The 20,631-nt window shown below is 33.5% G+C and overlaps 1 protein-coding gene across 7 annotated transcripts in view; it reads left to right on the top strand.

Moving 5' to 3' along the window:
- LOC135835880 (zwei Ig domain protein zig-8-like) overlaps positions 1 to 20,631 on the top strand; it is a 294,812-nt gene that overhangs the window by 189,698 nt on the left and 84,483 nt on the right. For all 7 annotated transcript variants that reach the window (XM_065350350.1, XM_065350344.1, XM_065350346.1 and 4 more), the window contains one exon: positions 12,542 to 12,670. The gene's annotated coding sequence lies outside the window, so the exon portion shown is untranslated. The remainder of the gene's footprint in view (positions 1 to 12,541; positions 12,671 to 20,631) is intronic.

The following is a 20,631-nucleotide window of genomic DNA, read 5'->3' as shown; positions in this document are numbered from 1 at the left end:
AAGAAGAAAAAAAAGAATAAATGGGAAGTACAAAAATTGTTATTTAAAATGTGAAAAAATAAATCATTTCCTCTTAAAAATAGGTACTTCAATATTTTTCAGAAGGGAGTGTCTCAAATTTTGTTTCATGATTAAAAAAATAGAAGAAGTTAGTAGACTACAAAGTGTCAAACAAACAGGACGTCATGTAAAAAAGAGGAAAACAGCAGAACTTTCTGGAGTGAAAGACAACTTTTTCAAATATTTTAAACGTTGGGAATCAAATGAAACCAAAATTCATCACTTTTCAGTCTTTACTGAGAAATTGTTATGGAATAAAATTAAAAACGGCTCAAATCATTCGATTTTCTGACTTCGAGGAGGTGAGTTGAGTTGATAGCGTTTTTATCAGTTTATTCATTAATAGCGACCTCTGGCGTGTATTTTGATATGTCACATGCTTTTTTCTTCACGCATATTTCGCGAATTTGCTCGGTGAGCATATGCTCATAACATCACTAAGGCTGATGGCTTCTCAGGGGCTATGTGATTGTAGCAGAAAATCTGACGTCATTTTCGTGCTCAGCGGTATCGAATCATAAGAAAACGAGACTAAAATCATCAAAGTAAGTTTATTTTTCAAATATTAAAAATTGAGGAGGGCTTAGGGCTCCGGAGGGGCTGTGTGAGTGTAAAACAAAATCTGACGTCATATTCGTGCCCAGCGGTACCGAATCATAAGAAAACGACACCCTACTCATTGATATTTATATTTGCCAAAATTCCCATTTCACCCCCCCCCCCTTAAGACACATTTTTCCAACTTTTCAGCACGCCGCACCATTGAAAAAATGTCGAAAAAAGTACATGACGTTTGGGGGTCAAAATTACATCCAAAAAACGCGTTTCTAAAACTGTACCTCGCAATCTTGATTCTTGATATGCATAAAAAAATGAAAAAAAACGCCATCTTGAGGGTTAAATAATGAGGGGAGGGGGTTGAAAATTTTTGTGGGGATACCTAATAAAGATATACATAACGTACTGAAAAATTTTCAAAATCTGTTGAAATGGGGCTGAGAAACGTGTTATTTAAAAAAAATACAATTTAAACGAAATTTTGAGTGAGAACATAGGTGTTTGAGGTAAGGAAAATAATCTACGTAAAATTCTCTACAAGATGGAGTAGCTTAAAAAGTTATCCATGCGATAGAAAAAAAGTTATAAAAACTAAAATTTGTAAAACTCTTGGAAAAAATTGTTTTTAGTATTTAAAATAAGTACATATTACCTACAAATTTACTCGAAATGTTGAATAAGGACATACGTGTTTGGGGTATGGAAGACGATCAAGGCTAAGTTCTGTACAAGATAGAGTTAAGTTAGAAAGTTATCGGTGCAATAGAAAACAAGATTTTAAAGCTCAATGTATCAAAAAATATGAAATATCAATTTTTTCCAGAAGGTTTCTTCTATTACGCAGATAGTAATGGTTGACGGGCCATGAGGGGGGTTTGGGGGGCTCCGCCCCCCAAGCGAAGTTCCGAGGGCGCAGCCCGAGGAACGAGTCGGGGGTTGGGCCGCGAAGCGGCCAGGGGGCGGAGCCCCCTAGTAGCCCCCTAAAAAAATTAACTCCAGGGTTAGGAGGTTCGGTTTTTTTTTGGTAGTTCGGGGGGTTCATCTGAACACATTCCCGAAGAAAAAATTTATGTGCCAATTTTTTCCTTTTTGTCCTCGCTTTTTTACGTTATTTTCCTGCTCTACGTAGGTACTTTTCTGGTTCAAAATTTTTTCTTCCAGTTGGGATAACTCTATTTATTAGATTGTTGCCGCATCTTAGTCAAATTGTGTGTGTTTTTTTTGTGCCAAATACTTACAGTTCAAAATTTTACTATAAATTAAAATGGAAATCCTGCTCAGAAATTCGTATATTTTTCTCAAAACTTTCAATTTTTTTAGTCATGGTCTTAGGACATGATTTTAAAAACTACTTCTTCATTTTGCATTTCTATATTATTTTACTTGCTTGTTGTTTCAATCAGTTGAATTTGATTTTTTTTCTTTTCATCTCGTATACTGTAAATTTTTAAAGAATTTTACCAATAATCCCACAATCTTTGCAACATTCAAAACATGTATAGCTCAATTTGACCCCTGAACTTTTTGGTTTAGGCAAATATACATATGTACTATGTATCAACATAAATTTCGTTGCCTATACTTACTAGATCGTAGGAAAAACATGATCAGTGAAATCGTACGTCATGTTTGAATTCGACTATGACATTAGGTATACGTTTCAACGCCAAATATTATTTAATACTCAGATAGGTAGATTTGCCGCCACATCATTAAAAAGTAAAATTAATTTCAAGTTTTATTCTATCGAAAGGGATTTCACGTCTCATAAATATTTTTCCGGCTTTTCCGCGCCTTTCATGTTAATATGTATCTAAAATACTAGATAACTTTACAGAAAGTCTCGTGCGATGTATTTTTTCATTAATAATTTATTCTCTTATTTGCTTCTTTCGAATAGAATTTTTTTCATGCATAAACAGGATTTACACGAGCAGTAAAGCCGTATCTTTTTGTTATCCGAAGTGAATTGAATTTCCATATTATATCGGACAAACTCACTGTATAAAGTAGGTACATGTTCTGGACACGAACAATTTCATAAACGTACTCCGAGCGCCGCTGACCAAGTTAGTTTATATAAAATCGTATATATCGAAGTATACCGCCGTGGCCTGGCCGAGAAATTTATATGTGGCAGAGAAATTTTTATAAATCTTATTTGGCGAGAATAATATATAAAATGCAGTTTTAAAATGGAGATTGCGTCCTACTTTTTTCAACTAATAAATCAATCGCTAAATTCGAAATATCGAAAAATTAACATACTTTACAGAAAATATTAAAATTGATCGGAGGCTTTCTTCGTTGGAAAAAATTCGCGTCGTCGTTGTCGCGTCGCAGTTTCCTTATAAATATTATAATTTTTATAATTTTATTGTTTAACGAATTGTGCCTTATTTTTTTAAATATAAAATTTTATTTCACGTTACATACTGGCTCATAATCAGTTTTGTATCAGGTACCAAAGCATGATAGGTATAAATAGATGTACGATTTTTCGAAATGAAAAACATGTACCTATCAGCGATTTTAATATTTCGATGTTCTGTACGTATATTTCAACAAATTAAATTCTGACGATAATTAAAATACCTAGCTCTTGGCTATATGTTTGTTATTTATTCAAAAATACAAATATAGGTACGTGGAAAATATTGAATTGCGCTCTGTCAGTTTATCGTGAATTATCTATGATAGTAGGAAAGTTCATTTGGTAGCATTTTGAAAAATCTACATTGTTGATCTTGATACCTAGATATACGTTTTAAATTTCCAAATTCGATATTATTTACCTGCATTACCTACCTATTACCAACCTGCGTCAAAAGCAACAATTCAATTTTAAAACTTTCAACACTTATATTCATTTTTTTCCAACTCCAGAAAAGAAATATTTCACTCGCAAATCTGTGAGCTGAACTGAATCACAACAAACCAGGAAGATTGAAAATTCGTCTTTGTCATTACTTTCAAGATAAACTGTTCCATGTGTAAATTTAGACGTGAAATCGTGACAAGTTCGATTGTACGTAGATTGAAGTTGAGGATAGGGAGAAGAAAAAAAAGTATATTTCCAATGTACACCAGTATAACAGGAAATATTTGTTGAGTTGAATGTAAATAAGTGTTTGTTTCTGAAATTGTGCTGCAAAGTTTCAAAAATCAAAGTACTACGTACATTTTAGCAATGGAGTTTTCAAACTTGTAGAATGGTGACGTTTTATACTTACTTACTGGCGCAGTTGTACAACTAAAATGATAACGGTTCCGTGGAGAACTGGAACTACAAATACACAGTGAGAACATTAAACTCGTCAAACTTTAAGGAGGTACTTTTACAGTAACTAAGCATCTGATTACTTCGCTAGTACGTTTTCCGAACAAATGTTGTCGAATAAAAATATGTATAAAGGAATCAGAATAGGTAGCATGCTTTTTGAATGCAAATCACTGTTGATATTTTTTCTCACAGTAAGTAGGCATTCGAAATGTATTATACGTATGTGTAGTTATTATAATCCTGGTATCTCAACATGTGTTGTTGAAGTCGACGTGAATAATAAAATTGGCTTATGCCGTGTACGTATACTGAAATACCTAGATCTACATGAAATAAGTATTGGAAAAGTTGAGTTTAAAAATTTGTATGTGCCCTCTTTTGTCTGGTCTCCCTCTCCATTAGATTTATTAGAAACGCTTGAGAACCATTTTGAAAGCTCTAGAGCCTCCAAAAAATGTTCAGAAGTTAATATTTCTCCAAAATTTTAACAAAAATGAAGTTGAAAAGCTGAAATGGGTAAAAATTCAAAAGTGACCAAATTTTACTATGACAACTTCTCGACAACAAAGAACTTAATTTTTAAAAGGCATTAATGTCCGAAGTTGACGTATTCACAATTTTCACAGTATTTTGTTCAGTACCTTGCTCTTTAATCCAAAAATTTTCAAGATTAAAAGTAAAAAGAATTCATCTACAATTATTTGAGATATGGAACTTCATTAAATTAAAATGTTTAATTTTGCCAATCATTTTCTGAACACCCTGTAGAGCACTAAAATTCTGATTTTTCTAGACAAGATCAAATCATAAGCCCATATAAGACATGATAATCAAACGTTTGCATAAATGTATGATATTCGTCCACAGATCAGATTTTCAAGTCTATCTATGTAATATAGATGGACATATACGCTATCTCCTGTAAAGGAGCGCGACTACGACGACGACGACGACTTAGCTTGGTTCGTTCTCATGTCAGCAGCGATCAAAGTACCTAAAAGCAAATTGTTCCCCGTGTCATTGAACTTCTCAAGAGCTGATTCACAATCATAGAGAAAGTTTGACTGAGAGAGGTGGAATTTTGAATAAAAGAAAAGATAGGAGTCTTACGAAGTCAAATGTAGAGTTCAAAAAAGATGAGAGAATGTGTGATGAGCAGGAATGCCCTCACCACCTGGTAGTTATTCTCATAATTTCCCCTTAAGAGATGCTTCTATAAATACGTTTCTCTAGCAGAGTCTATGCTTTATCTCCAATTCTCCATATACCGGAAGTGGGGTAATGTGGTAAACTCTTTTAAAGCTCGCACGAGTGATCATATACGTATAGGATCCCGCGAAGTCAGGGACAAGAGGAAAATATTCACCCCCTAGTAAATATTTCTTAGCCGATTCTATTAAAAAGTCAGTCCAACTTCCACTATATCATAGGTTCTGCTAGGTTTCACTATATTAAATGCTCTGAATGCTTGAGGGAGGTTATGTAATTGAAACCTCATAAGGAGTGTTTGAGTCATTCTGCATTCTCCAGCATGATTTTTGAATTCCTCCAGAGTATTTCGATTTCTCCAGAACGTATGAAAATTATTTTGGGTCGCTGAATATCACATTGTAGTTTATTCTCAACCTGTTCAACGAATTTATCCACATTTGGGTTGATTTCTTGGTGGAACGTCGAGTATGATTTTCAAGAAATAAAATTAAAAAACTTGAAAATTTTCTGTTTGAACAAATTTTTGTTGAATTTGCACGAATGGTTGTATCTTGCCTAAAACCAATTCTTCAAATCAAAATTGCTCAATAATTTCAAGTTATTCTGAAGCCTTCAGCGTGATTTTCGATTTCATCAAAATTTTTGAATTTCTGCAGAAGAAATTTGGAAATTAATTCGGGCAGCTACAAATCGAGTCGAGGTGCATTTTCTACATGTTTAATGAATTTATCCAAACGTGTGTCGATTTCAAAGCAAACACTTCGAGGATGTTTTTTGAATTTCCAAAAAAAAATTCTTCTGCTAGTTTAAAAAACACGCCCGAAGCATGCACCTGGAAATTGGCTCAAACTTGAATATATGTATTTGTTAAACAGGTTCGGAACAAATCAAAGCTCAATTATTTTTTAGTTCTTTAAATTAATTTCCACTTCTTCTGTAGAAATCCAAATATTCTGGAGAAATTCAGAGTAGCACTGGAGGCTCCAGAATGGTTCGAAATTGAGAAATTCGGTTCAGGAGAGTTGATATTAGTTTCAGGGCTAATTTTCTTTACTTTTACTGAATGAAATACATTTTTTTTAAAAGCACGAATCGTCGTCGAAAATGGTCAATTTTGGATTTTCAAAAATTCGCCAAAAACCAAAAAATCAATTTGAGCAGCTGAAAATTTGGCTATTGAGGTTTCAATACTCTTTCTAAAAATTGCGGTCCCGTTCGAATAAGAGGCAATCACCTTCCTTATTAGGTGAGATTTCGTCCAAAAATTCTGAAAATCGCATCTGAAGAATCGGCAAAGATCAAATACAATCAGAAGACCATCAAAAAAAATAACAATTTGACAGATACTTTCTATTGATATTTTAAATCAGTTTTTTTGGGCATGTATTTCGAAATACCTCCTGTCTCTCTTTTCTCTATTTAAAAACTCATTGATCATAAAATCATGGTTTAAAAAAAATTGCTAACATAATTTTTTAAAAAATAATAACAACCAATTCAACTTTGCAAGACAGAAATTATTATTTTCAAGTTCAAAAAAATCGTATTACATACAAACATTGAACGTGATATTTTGAACCACCATCCATAGCAAACATAGCGTTGTTAATGATCTGTTAAGTCGGCGCAAAAAAAAAATAACAACAAAGTATCGGAAGATTATTCTGATGTATACAAACATAACTACCCTATGTATTGTAATAATGTGAGAAAAGCGCGGGCTTTCTGTAAAACTCGAGTACTTTCTCTTTATTCGAACGCATTTGCAAATATGGACTTCCTTCCGGTTAAAACGCGCGGACAGCGTTGTTCTTTGTTTATTTTATCAAACAATGAGTATGTACTTCCGCTATTCTCATTGTATGGTTGGTTTTGAAACAGAATGACATTTTATTCGGACCGTCGATGTGAAATTAAAAAATATTCTCGATTGTTATTTTCATGTAACTCGAATGAGTGCGTGCTTTCGTACGTATATAGGGACACACAAGGGTAGAAATGAAATGCCATATTCTCGCGATGAATATCTTTTCGTATGCCTTACGGTATCATTGTATACCTACCAACGTTTAAATAGGCTTTTTGATTGAATTTTAATACTTTTTTTTTCATTTTTTTGTTAGATCATCTTGAAACACATACTTTTGACAAAAAAGCGATACAAGAAGGAGGGGAGAGAAGAGAGCAATGATAATTAATATTTCGAAATTAATTCAAAATATCGTTGAAGCATTCGAAACATTTTATAAATTCACTACGAAACGTCATGAAAATTAGTTTCACCCTAAAAAAAAAAAAACAACATAGGTACGGACGTTTTCAATCAAAAATTTACCTATTTTAATTACCCAACATAAATAAAAATGTACTTAAAAAAATATGATGCATGCACACAGAATACATAGCAGCAAGATTAGGTGCGGATATTTTTATGTATTCTCTTAAAAGCCTACGGGGTAAAAAAGTAATTTCACAAAAACTGTGGAATTGTTTGGTGAAACGCTCTCTTTCTATTTTTTTTATTTGCGAATTGCGACGCAAAGTTTTCTTCGTTCTGGTGGAAAGCATTAGAATGTAAGATTTTACTTTTTTATTACTTGTTAAAACCGGAATATTTCGATGAAGTTTAATAAGAAGATTAAAATATTTTTTTGAAATAATTGTTTTTTTTCCTGTAGGCAAAAAGTCGCTTTTTGAGTTATAATCTCGCTTTTAAAGCAAAAGTTTGATTTTCCCAAGCTAGTGGGGGTAATTTTTATCGAAGTATGTTCACAGAGAAGTTGAGATAATTGAATCAAATATTTTTACGTTCAATTTTTGAACTTTTAACGTGTTTTAAAGAGAGACTCAGACTACGTATAATGCAATTTTGTACGATTCTGTGTGCGAAAAAATATTAACCCTTTTGTTATGGTAGATATGAAGTTTATAAAAATTAAAAATGTCAATTCAACTAAGTAAAATTAAAACTCTATAGGTATTACAATGATGTTATTCCTGAATTTTTTTCTATCTAGGATATACAATGATGAAATGAAACAAAAATTCATGTCGAGGGAACAGAAGGAGGATAAAGAGTGTCATCAAGAATGACATTGAACGACCGAACTATTCTCCATGTAAAAAAATTCAAGAAGTTAGTCGCCAAATACATCTCTCCTCGGAATACTTTTTATTTATTCGTGAAACCTGAACCATGACCATGGTGGTGTGGTCTTGTACGAAAGGCTTTCCTAACACAAAGACGTAATATTACGCGTAAAAAACATAATTACGCTTTTCAGCGCACCGCGTAAGGAAAAAAAGTACTTAAACGAAGAACTTTTATACCAGGATTTATTCATACGAGGATAAAAAAATTTCCTAGCTCGACGCGTTTCGCGATATTTTACGCTAATCATGTATGCGCAAAAAAAAAAGAAAAGAAAGAAAGAAATTTGTAAGTACATAGCAAAATTCGACTCATCTATACGAAATAGGCTCTCTTATTCAATTAAAACATTCGTAATAAAAATATCAAGTACGGATAAAATATTCTTCATAGAGTGTAGGTATACTTTCTATCGTGATTGAAAAAATATGTTGCATAATGGGATAAAATATAAAATATTTTACGACGATCTCATTTTAAGAAAAAAGAATTTACATAACGAGAGAATATAAAGGTAGCTTTGGTATACTTTTATAAAACACTCGTCTTAAATTTATGTTATATTTGTATTTTATCAACTAGGAGAAAAAAGCCTCAGGTGTGCGGACAAAGGCAAAATAAAATATTCTCAAAAGAAACAATAAATTCCGCTCAGATAAGTTGCTCGTAGTAGCTGAGTAGGTACAGTTTGTTACATAGATACTCGTACCTACAGTGTAATACAACAGAGCTTTTGAATTTCAAATGAATGTAAAAATCCTCAGTTAATACGTTTTAGCTACTTTTTCTCGACCGTATAATTCAACGCAAATATAAGCCACGGTGACGTTTAACTTAATCGTGAAACATGTACCCAGTCAATTAGGCTGAAATTCTCTCCAGGATTGACAGATTGACACTTTGAATCCGCTTGTTCGCCAATCCGTGTTGTATAGGTCAATAAGACGAATCAGACCTGGTTTGCATATTTCGAAATATTTTTAAACGTGTTGCCTTAGGGAAGTCTCTGTACCTAATCGGTGTGACGTGAGAGAGGGTTCTCGGGCATTCCCCCAACATATTTTCTCGAGAAAAAACCCGAATGGTCATCATTATGAATCCACTTTCCACGAAAGCACGAAACCCTTTCTCTCGAATGCATAAAAGCAAGCAAACGTTCAGTTTTTTGCCAACGTTGCTGAAAAGACAATTTTCTTTGGTCAAACTTCTCAAGAAATCTGTTTTTTTTTTTGGCAAACGTTGCAAAAAATCCTGCCTACTTTTTGAACCAAAATTGTGAAAAAAATAAAATTGCCAAAAGTACTTATTTTTTGCCAAAACTGCAGAAAAAACTTCTCTTGGTCAAAATTTCCAGAAAGTTTTGCTTCTTTGTTTTAAAAAATCTGCTTTCTTTCTTTTTGGCAAAATTGCAAAAAAATCAATTTTTTTATCGAAATTACTAAAAAAAACTACAGTGGAGTCTCGATAACTCAAACTCCGTTAACTGAAAACTCCGAGAACTCGAAGCAAAGTCTGTTTCCCTTCAACTCTCCATAAGACTCAATGTAAAATTCACTTCTTTACCTCGAAGTAACAAGTCCAAAAACTCCGATAACTCGAAGTAAAATTTTCGAAAAAGACAAGAAAAAACCTCTGTAAGTCGAACGTTGCCAGCGTTTTGCCTCTATAACTCGAATTTCTCGAATTTACAAGTCTTGTAAATTCGAATCTTATTGATACAAAACTCTTTCACATTCACATATCAGTATCTTCAATGGTATCTATTGTACAATCTCATTCCATAATTTAATCTTTTCGACCAGGTATAATATGTGTTTCCATTTCATTCTAGTAAAAAAACACTCATCCAATTCAAAACTTTGCTAACTCGAAATATACCAAAATTAACCTCTATAACTCGAACTCTGATAACTCAAAAACTCTGATAACTCGAAGTCAACTCCTTCTCCCTTCAGCTTCGAGTTATCGAGACTCCACTGTACTTTGATACATATGAGGAAATATCGTTACCTTAATGCCAAATCCGAGTATGTCCATACAAAAAAAGTACGATTTTACGCATCACTGATAAGGTTCGGATATGCTCGGAAGGGCTCGTTGAGTTCTGATTGAACATCGGTCAGCTTTGTGCATCTTTGGTGGTGCATTTTAACTGTAGTCAGATGCAAATTTTTCAATTCAGGGCTTCCCAGAGTCTTATCAGTGACGCAAAACGACGATGTTTTTTTGGATGGACCTGGACATACTCGGATTTTGCATTAAGGTAACGATATGCCCTGATTGCCTTAGCGATAATTAAATTAATCCCTTCGTACATTTACACGTAGTATTTACTCGCTTAGGTATATAAGATTTACGTATACTGGAAGTATGGCAACGTGAGAACTATGTAAAGAGGGGAAAATGATTTATTTATCCGGTAGCTCATAGATCGAGTGAAAACTCGAGGGTACGAGCATCGGATTTCCAGCCATGATCCTCACTTGGAATAAGCCATTCGAGATGGCTGGTTCTTCGTCAACAAATAGACGTATAGTCAATGAAGGCCTTAAAACCATCGTCCCTCTTAACTGATTTTGACCACTATCTCTGTGGATAATTTGTTCAATAATGTGAATCAATTAAATAAGTTCATTTAAATTAATCATTTCATGGTTATTTCTCCGATCTGGTACCTATTTCGGGAAATATGGAACAAAATAACCCAAGTCTGTCACCGCTCTTAGTATTAGTGGAGCATAGGAGAGGCAGAAGAAAAGCACAGTGTCGTAAGTTGTGGAATATACTTACTTGTTTAATGATAATATATTTGAGGGATGTAACACACCTAGTCTAATTAAATAATACATAACTGCATCGCTAAGTAGTACTAATTAAGCTTAAACTTAATTATATTACGATTTTCTCTATAATAACGCAAGACGTCAGGTAGAGGCTGAGGCCTTTATCGAATATAAAATAATGATACCTAGTTATTTTATATATTTCTAGTTCCCTACATGTATTTTGTTGTGCTAAAATATTAATAAATTGCTTTTTAAGAATATTTCTGCGATCTTGAGTACTTTCTTGGTATTTTAGTATGATTTTTGTGTATATTGTGGATTGGTTTTACCCAAGGTCTTTTCTCCCAGAGCTATCCAGGACTGAGTAATTATTCACTCTCTAGGGAATAATTCTTGACTTGACCACCTAACCAGTTATAATTATAATTTCTCTATATCCCAGTAATTCCGAATCTCACTATATCAACTTTTTGCCAAAATTGTGAAAAATCCTACTTTTTTGCAAAAACAGTTGAATATAGAACCATTTCTTGTCAAAATTACCGAAAAAACTGCATATTTTTGTTGAAATGTGCTTGTAACCAAAAATTCCTTCTACATATTAAATTTTTCTCACAGTACCTACACCTTCATCTGATTTTTTTTTAGAAAAAAGTAGATATAGGTTACTGAATTTTTTTGTGTAGACATTCATTCATTTCCCAGGTTTATTGAATAATGAAATGGTACAAAATCACTCAAAATTAAAGTCTCCGCCTCTTCTATTTTCTTTTGGGATTCGTTTCATTGCCGTCATCCTGATACACGCATTCACACGGTGAACTTTGAAGATGGTGAATAAGTTATGACGATTATTAAATGAAACCCATTCTCGGGCTGTTGCAAGTCAAAAGGGCATAATTAAACAATACAAACTCTGTCAAGTGGGTGTAAAATAACCGAAATACATATCACGACATACGACACGAGACGCGACGTGTAGGTTGGTCAACTTGGAACTTGTCACGCTTAATTACAGTCTTCGCTAACAAAATATCAATATTGCTCGTGTAAAGCTGAAACACTCACGAATACGCAATTATCTAGTCACAAGCAAAGATTGGTGCACGTATTCGTAGGGATGAAAAAACCTGAAAAATAATGACGGTTGTGAGCTTTTAAAAGTCTACGAGTTTATAAATACGTGTACGTGTTGAAATTAAATTCTATGAATTTTTATGTAAGGTTAACTCGACCCTGAAGCGTATCCGGGATATAGAATGTGGTATGTTATCTGTCGATGAAAAAACAACCTTTTGCCGGGTCGCTTTAGGAATTTTGAAAATAATTTTGCGAATTACTCGGCTTCCTTACATATTTGATGTATGCGTGGCGGTATACTGGCAGAATTTTATGAAACGACGACGACGAATATTTATTTTATTTTTTATTTTTCGATATACTTACCGAAGCTAAGTACATATTTTTAATCAGTGTGTATATGTTTTTCAGATTTCAAACATTTGCCAAATCCATACATGAAAATAACTGATCAAGAATTAGTAAAAAACATGAGGCGAAATTTCACACGGTGTAGAAAAACTCGGTATTTCACGTGCTCTTCGTAAACATATTATTAAGGTAAGCCAATTTCTACTCGTCGAATTTTTTATAGATAGATAATCAAGTTCGTTCGCCGGGTTTATTTTGTTTTTTAAACCCTTTTATATTCGAAATGTGACGAAAACAAGGAAATTCGGTTTATAGGTATTTTTATTGTTTCTTTTTGAGCGTAAAATTTCAATACAAAGTTTTATAATTTGCGATTCGACGCTTTGACGGTTCCATTCATCTATTTACCTACTATGTGTTTTGTCGACTGACAAATGATAACGCTTCATGAACGAAATGTAATTTGTATTTTCCCATTTACACTCGATCAATTTATTAGAGAACAATTTTTACCAAGATTGGTTCGTCACACTTTGATTTACGACTGGAAAGCTGGATACCAATATGATTGTTTTTAGAATTCGATTTTTTCTTTTGAGGATGTGCATTGTGTAAATAAAATAATACATACGAAGAAATTGTTGATGAAATAGGTCATCGAGGTCAAAAAATGGATTGATAATATTTTTTGTAGGAGCATTTAAAATGTAGGTTTTTTTTTGTTAGAGTAAGGAAATACAAGCTGTGCTGTTTTATATGAAATTAATTGATCGTGTCCTTTTCTAGTTCCCTCCCCTCTCTCAGCAAAAATACTAAACCATTCTGACACAAAAAGATACTTTCCCGTGTTCATCCTTCTTTTTATCTACAGCCTTGAGTCAGGCAAAAAAAAATCACCAGGGGTCCGAAACTGTCTAACATCAGTTTTCAGTTTAATAATCTATATTTACCTCATAATCTTGGTTTTATAAACTATCTACGTCATAACTTTTCCCCCTCGAATATGATCATTATTCGTGTATTTTTTTCTCATGTAGTAGGCTATAAAAAAAACACACAAAACAAAAAAAAACATCAAATCGTCAAATAAAAGTACCCATACGATATAAACTCGACGTTATTTTCATCTCGGGCATCTCTGAGTAAGGGTTCTGGCAATATTTCCGGAGGAAAGAATTGTTGACATAGACTGTGTGCTTTTTTGCTCCTTTTTTTTTCACCCTACATATTTCACATTTTAGTTTGTGACAAAATTATAGGAAACAAACCGCAGTCGGATTAAGGGTGGAAATTAGGTTTTTAATTAGTCGTGTGTCCTTGTCGCTGTAGTGTTATGGTGTTCTGTTACCGTGTATTGGATTTATAATGGTAATTAAGTTACACCGTCGCGATTTCGTTTCATTTCGCTTGAAAAAAGTTTTAAAGGTAATTAATTTGTTTCTTTAGGAATTAATTTACAGTGGCCTTTTAAACGCATCCAATCGCATCGAGACTATTTGGTTTTTTCTTTAACGAGCCCACATTTCGTCGTTTTTCACATCTTATAGCACTTTTTTTTCTTTTTTGCCGAAGTGAATGGCTGTTTTTATAATTGAATCGTTTCTAAGTTACGTATAAATTTTGGACGGTTTCGAGTTACACTGGTCATTTGGTGAATGTGATGGATGGTTCGGTTGTTTGGTTGTATTTCATTTAACAAAGTTGGATTTCATGAAAAAAAGTCCCAATTTATTTGATTTTTATTTTATTTATTTATTTATTTATTTATTTATTTATTTGAAATTTGAATCGGGGAAGGAAAAGCAAAAGTACCTATGTCTAGTCTGGGTGTATACTTCAGAATGGCAGTTTCATCCTCTTGACTCAGGTTTTACATTTATACTTACAATGTGACTACGTCGAAAAATAATCTTTGTAGGCTCTTATTCCACATAAACTCTAACCAAAAATAATTATGCAAACCTTTGATAATCGTCCATCTACTTCGCTGCCTTTCAAAAAAAGTAAGTCGAGATTCATGCATGTTAATAAAATTGCCTAAACAGTTCGCCGTAAATAAGGCGCTAAGTTTGAGTATCCTCTTATTTTCGGAACACGATCCTTCGAAGCACCCTCGCTCTCTTCTCTCTTCGATTTTGATGCACAAGTTCTGACAAATTATGAAAATATCGTATACAAGTTACATCTCAAAAAATCAACGATTTTGAGATTTTTCCATTTTTGGAGCTTATGAGACACATTGCAGAATAAATTTTAGCTGTGGAGGTGCTAAGGTTTTGGAAAGTATCACAAAAAAAATCGTTGTTTTGGGTAAATTAGATGCATTCATGATTCAAGGAATGAACGACGTTAAAAGTAAAAACAGTCACCAGAATTGTATAGGTATTTTCTAAAAATTAATTTATAAACATTAATTTTTTCGATTCAGCTTCAGATGCTCATCCACCTTTTGTTTCAAACAACAATGAAAATTCTTGTCTTTTCAATTTTTTGTCATTTTTTGACATGGGCCTTGAGAAAAAACACTACTTTTGGTAAAATTTTGAGGCCTTTAAAAATCATTCAGGATAATTTTTCACTACCTTTTCTACACTGAGACCTGAAAATTTAGGTATAATATGTGTTTCAGGGTTGGATGAACTTTGAGAAAATCTATTTGCGGAGTTTCGAACAAAAAAAATGATGAAAAATTCAAGAAAAATAATTGATATGGAGGTACTTACATATTTGAAAAGCCCAAAAATGAACTTTCAAAGCGAAAGCCCAGATACAATTGTACCTATTAAAAATTTGAAAAGAAACAGGTTTCTTCTCATGTTTTTCAACGAACTAATTTTCTGAATGAGATTTCGATATCAACGCCCATTTTAGGCTCTGATTACATCAACTTTTTTTAGCTATCAACTCCCATCCCTTTCCATCACTGTTTTCAATTTTTAAGGACGCTGAGTTTGAATATTTACGTGCTCCTTGAAATTAGTACTCCTTGGTGGCCTCCAGTCTCTAATCCTAAAAAAATTGAAAGCAGCGCAAGCAGATAACAGATGGGATAACTCGAGTTATCCCCTTTTAAATTTTTTTCGCGATTTCCCTTGGACATTGGACTACCTATACATATTGTTGAGTATGACGAATTATTTGTAGGATGTTTAATCCAAAAAACTTTTGGTGAACCTGTCACCAAAAAGTCGACAGACAGTCAAATAGGTAATAATTTTCATATTTTTTGGTGACTTTTTTGGTGAATGACTAACCAAAAGTCACCAGGATTCACCAAGTACAAAATTGATCACAATATTATGATCACTGCTCGGTGAACCTGTCACCAAAAAGTCAACAGACAGTCAAATAGGTAATAATTTTCATATTTTTTGATGCCTTTTTTGGTGAATGACTAATCAAAAGTCACCAGGACTCACCAAAATTCACCAAGTACAAAATTGATCACTGCTTGGTGAACCTGTTACCAAAAAGTCTACAGACAGTTAAGTAACAATTTTCATATGTCATTGTTTTGGTGACTTCTTGGTGACTGGCTCACCAAAAGTCGCCAGGAAAGTCACCAAGTACAAAATCGATCACATATGCTCACTGGTTGGTGAACCTATCTCCAAAAAGTCACCAGACAGTCAAGTGAGAATTTTCTATGTTTTGGCGACTTCTTGGTGACTGACTCACCAAAAATCACCAGGAAAGTCACCAAGTACAAAATCGATCACATATGCTCATCACTGCTTGGTGAAACTGTTTCAAAAAAATGTTTCATAACATAATATCTACCATTCTACCTACATGTCATAACGAACATTTTTTTAAAAATTTGAGCAAAATCGGTTAGTTAGGAGAGCCAGGGTCGGTGAGACAAACTTTTCTCAGGATTCTTCTATACATAATTATTATATAGATGTATTCGGCTCGAAAACATAAACCTTTTTTTTCAGCCACCTTGAATAACAATCATAAGAGATACAACTTTTAAAGGAGTGTTTTACAAAGTGGAGAAGGGGTTAAGTTAATTGAAAAATTAGTTACCTAGAACCTTTTCAATAGAGAATTTAGAGCAGAAAAATTTTGTGTCGAACCATCTATTTTTCTCATGAATCTTTTTTTTTTGCGATAAATTGACAGAGGACTCTTCCATACAGAGCCAACTGTATTCTGTAAGCTCACCTCAGATCATATAGGGAACCTTCAGGTGTAAATGTAGGTTAAAAACAACATAGCAAAAGTCACTTCACTTTCATGAGAACTTTTCCCATATTTTGTCGCTCCTGAGCTAGTAAGGGAGAAAAAACAAAACAAAATGAAAAATGTATTCTTTAAGAACATGGTAAATGAAGGAAGTGTAGAGAGTGAAATAGATAAGTGTAAAATACATTACTTCGATGACATAAACGACGATTTTGTAGGAAGTAGAGAATTAGCGAAATAAATGTTCGATAAGTTGCATACGGAAACCGCCGTAAATACGTATTCTTCACGCTATGGAGAGGAAGTGCGGGAGCCAACGAACGTTTTAGTCAAATGGAAAATTAATATTAAAACGTATAAATCAGCATCTGCGATAATTTTATTAACACTTTGGCCAACAGTAGAGAGAATACCTTGGATTAGGTAAGATTTCGCATTCGCGTTGTAGGCAAGTACTACTGCTAGGTTACCTAGCGTGATTTTAAAATTGGATTCGTCTGCGGTATAGGTTGAAACATTATTCAAAGTTGAATGAAATAGGTCGTTTGGAAATTAATTTCATTGTAAACGCCAAACGGAACAGTTGCCGCGAAATTTTCAACCCTTACGGTTTTTACATTGGACAATAATTAAACTTATATCCCGGTACGATTGTTGGCGAAAAATTTTTTAAAAACTTTGCTACTAAATTTAAGCACGCCTAGTTTAACTTTCTACGTGTAATCGTGCACGTTGGTACCGCCGGCGGTGGTGGTGGTGGATAAGGAAACACACAGACGTGCAGGCTTTTAACGTTTTCCCATATATGCATTTGGCTATATAAAAGCAAAGGTCGCGTATTTCCGGCTACACGAGAAGAAATCTGATACCTACCTACGTTGTAAATAGAATTTAAAATGAAGCCTCTTATTTGCATGAGAAGCTACTGACGATAATCGTGTACTGTACATATTATATCGAGTGGAAAAAAACCATCGTTGTCGTTTAAATTATGACAAAAAATTGCCTAATATCAAATGGGAAATATAATTTTGCTCGTTACGTAAGTTTTATCAAATTTTCATCTTTAGTCTGACTCCCTTCCCAAAAACTTGACTATTAATCGAATATTTAAAAAGAAATCAGTAATAAAAATAACGCCTTATTCCATCTCCGTAAAATTTCGTTTAAATTTTACATAAGCTGAAAATTTGATTCTCTCGAGGTGAACCTAGGTAATTCTAATCCTACGCTGGATTCAATTTTATACTGCTATCTCGCGCCGCATAGCCTGCTACTGAGTTAACCTCGAAACAACCAACGTACACTCGAATGGCTTGAAATCTAGTTACACTTTATACATTTTGCACGTAATCGGCCAGTTATCTCTAATTTATCAGTATTTTAGATGTTATAAGCCTGTTAGGAATTTTTTCCACATAATTCATTCTCACCTACAGCTACATATATGTAGCCTATACTCATATAACGAATGAAGAAAGAAAATGATACATGGATCACGTTTGCGTGCACCAATAGTTATGTAAAAGTATTGTTAGTAACTACGTGATACCGAGTCCTGCATACAAATTCGATTTTCATGCTTTTCGTATACAAAACGAACCTAGTATTGCTTTTGAATTTGCTTAAGCCTAAAAATGAGAAATGTACTCCCAATTTAGGAAAATTACCATGCGCGCGGATAACAACGAAAAGAATCCAAGCTGATTTGAATAAATTCTAAAATCTCGATGTTTGTTTAGATGCGAAAGAAAAAAAAATTTGCTCCTTGAAACTTATCTGGAAGTTTTCAAAAAAAAGTTTCGTTTCGTATAATTCATCGGAATAGGAAACGTTTTAATAAAAACGCATTTTTTTTCTACGCCAATTTTATTCTTCTCGAGAGGAAAAAAATTATTTCGGATGAAGTGTTAGTTGCAAAGTTTTTAAGGTACTAATTCAATTGTTTCTAGTTTGCATTCCGGTGATAAGTAGTGATAAAAAGTAATTGGAAGCATTTTTTTTCAACCTGCGAATAATTTTAGGTCATTTTTTATTTTTTTTCTAGTTGGTATACCTACTCTAATTTACCTAGATTAAAGTGCATTAACCAAAGTTCATGGAGGTCTTCATTTGGAATTATCTGGGGGGGGGGGGGTTCTAATGGTGTTTTCAGTATGGCGATTTGAGGCTTCAGTATACCTACAATACCAATCTTTTTTTCGTGTATATTTACGACAAACTGGTTATGCAATTTTATTAACATGTACACATTCCAATCCATCTTTGAAGGCAGTGAAGTAAGCAGCAGGGGGAGGTAAACGTTATGAACTTCTTTTCACTATACGAGTAGAATAATACAGATGATGAGATTTTTACAAAATATTATCAAATTATTATTTTATCAAGCGATATTTTTTAGAAGTTTTTTTTTTTTGGGGGGGGGGGGTGTTTGTAATTACTTGATTATTACACCCGTCGTGTGAGATTTAAATCGAGTTGGTAAGGTCAAGTTTTTTAATTGGGTCTAAGAATTTTTTAATTTTGGAAGGGTCGTCTGGTATGAATAGGGATCTTTCATCATTCTATTTGTAGGGATAGTCTGTGCTGATGTAAGGAGGGACAGTGAAATAGTAAGTGTTGGACAGATATAAGTTCTGACAGGCAGAACTGGCATGTGGGTTTTGGGGCCTTTTCATAGAGGTGATTGTGGGTGATTTTTGTGTGGCCAATTCTCAATCTGGTTATAATGATTTCTTCAAGTCTATTTTAGTTGAGATACTTAGGTTTTTCCAAGGCTGAGTAGTTTTTTTGTGGTGAAAGAGCTTGTTTGATGTTTGGAGGGAGCAAAAGTTTTGTCATTCCTTACGTGTGTTTTGGGTGAAGATACGTAGATTTAAGGTCGTCAGCTGTGATAAATGTGAGAGGAGAAAGAGTTGTGCCAGATTTTGCATTTTCATCTACAATTTCATTTCCTGTGATTCCAACATGGCTGGGTACATACATAAACTGGATGGAGAAGTTTGAATTTTGTGAATTAAATAGAGTTTTATGAATATTTTGAATTGAGGGGTTGTCAGAAAATAGATTTTGGATAACAGTTAGTGAGCTGAGGGAATCACTCTGAATTAAGAAAGACTTATTTTCTGATTCATAAGTGAATATATCACAGAGGCAGTGGAAAATAGCTGTGAGTTCGGCAGTGTAGATTAAAGAGCAGTTATGGATTTTAAAATTTGAAATTTTATCATTAATAGAGTAGGCATACCCTGAATGAAGTGTTGGTATTTTTGATCCATCTTTAAAGCAGAGATTGAATTTTTTGTATTCTGATAAGAGTTCAAGATAGTTTTTTTTCATTACTAGTGGAGAGTGACTATTTTTTGAGAAGTTAATAAGTTGTGTATTGACTTGAGGAGGTTTGAGGAGCCAAGGGGGATATAATATTGGTTTTTGGATGAGTGTTTTAGGATTGATTTGAAGATCATTCAACATTGTGATGAATTTAGAAATGGGTCCTTCGATATGATCAAAATGTTAGGGGTTGGGTGGGTTAATTGAGTTTTGGAGTGGATGGGAAGGGTTGGTGGATGCATTTGAGATGAATTTGTTTGTTATAAGAGTTCTTCTAAAATCTGGGGGTAATTCTGCTGCTTCACAATAAATGCTATCTATTGGAGAGGAATGGAGGGCTCCTATACAGATCCTTAGGGCTGAAATTTGAATTGTTTTTATGATATTAGAAGTCTTATTTGAGATATTTGCAAAACATGGGCTTCCATACTCAATTTTGCTGCGAATTAGAGATTTATACAAGTAAAGTAATAGTTTGCGGGATGGATTATGTACTTAGTATTTTTGATTATTTTTAACAGATTTAGGCGTTTCATGAGATCTGATTTTACTTCTAGGGGATCCAATTTAGTTTTCTATCAAAATTTAAGCTAAGAAATTTAGTAGTGGTTTTGAATTCTAAAGAG

The sequence above is a fragment of the Planococcus citri genome, chromosome 2, assembly GCF_950023065.1.
Source record: "Planococcus citri chromosome 2, ihPlaCitr1.1, whole genome shotgun sequence".
NCBI classification, from domain to species: domain Eukaryota; kingdom Metazoa; phylum Arthropoda; class Insecta; order Hemiptera; family Pseudococcidae; genus Planococcus; species Planococcus citri.
This window is presented reverse-complemented; position numbering and strand designations above follow the sequence as displayed.